Genomic DNA, 1,271 nt, shown 5'->3' on the forward strand with positions numbered 1-1,271 from the left:
TTATCTACCTTTTGCCTCGGGGTGTATTCCCTTTCTTACTTTCACTGCTGCTGTGTCTGCCTGCCGCAAATGTGTCCCTCATTCTCTCCTCCTCCTTCTCTCTCATTCCTCTTTTCTCCCAGCCTAGGTTGATCCTCCTATTTATTCTCTCTGCCGGCTAGCCCTGCCCATCCTCTCTCCTGCCTAGCTATTGGTTGTTCAGTTCTTATTAGACCAATCAGGTGTCTTAGGCAAGCAAGGTGAAACAAATGCAACAGATCTTTTCATAACTAAACAAATGCAGCATAAACAAAAGCAACACACCTTCACACGGTTAAAGTGATGTTCTGCAGCATAAACAAATGTAACACATCTTTGCCTAGTTAAAATAATATTCAATAACATTCCAGATTTTTTTTTATCATTCTGAACTGAAATCCTCTATTTATTAAAGAACCTCCATATTTCCTCTCCTGGTAACACTATCCTTTGTCTCTGTGAACTCGCTAAAGATCAATACATTAACACAAGGTTGGTGTTTTTCATTTGCATTCCTAGCCTTCTCCTCCCTTACTGAATTTTTTGGAACAGATCCCAGATAACATATTTTCTCTATAAATATTTTAGTAATGAACTATAGAAATGATCCCTGAAAGTATAGTCTTAATATTTTAATATGTATGCCTAAAATATAGAGAATAAAAACCCTAGGCTGGAAAGATAGCTCAGAAGTTGAGAGCACTGGCTGCTCTTCCAGAGGTCCTGAGTTCAATTCTGAGCAACCACAAGGCGTCTCGAAGCCATCTATAATGAGATCCAGTGCCCTCTTCTGGCATGTAGGCATCCATGCAGGCAGAACTCTGTATACATAATAAATTAATAAATCTTTAAAAAGGGGGGGTGGGGCTGGAGAGGTGGCTCAGTGGTTAAGAGCACTGCCTATTCTCCCAGAGGATCTAGGTTCAATTCCCAGCACACACATGGCAGCTCACAACTGTCTGTAACTACAGTTCTAGGGGGGTTGATACCTTCACACCAATGCACATAAAATAAAGTTAAATAATTTTTTTAAACGAAACCCCAACAATAGCATTAACCCACATGGAAAATGAGCAACAGCTTAATTTTTTTATCAAATAATTTAGTAATTTCTGCGAGTTTGCCTTCAGTTCCAAAATAGTTTTGAGTCCTTATTAGACTGGCTCAGGAGTTTGGATGTATTCCTTTGCTTTCTCTTTTTTTTTTTTTTTGTTTTTGTTTTTGTTTTTTTCGAGACAGGGTTTCTCTGTGGC

The 1,271-nt window shown here is 38.9% G+C and overlaps 1 pseudogene; it reads right to left on the reverse strand.

The window, feature by feature from the left end:
- Positions 1–551: 551 nt before the first annotated feature.
- Positions 552–644, reverse strand: LOC126498108 (uncharacterized; annotated as a pseudogene).
- Positions 645–1,271: the final 627 nt, after the last annotated feature.

The sequence above is a fragment of the Alexandromys fortis genome, unplaced genomic scaffold (genome assembly GCF_014885135.2).
Source record: "Alexandromys fortis isolate MF-2015 unplaced genomic scaffold, M_Fortis_MF-2015_v1.1 scaffold_13, whole genome shotgun sequence".
NCBI classification, from domain to species: domain Eukaryota; kingdom Metazoa; phylum Chordata; class Mammalia; order Rodentia; family Cricetidae; genus Alexandromys; species Alexandromys fortis.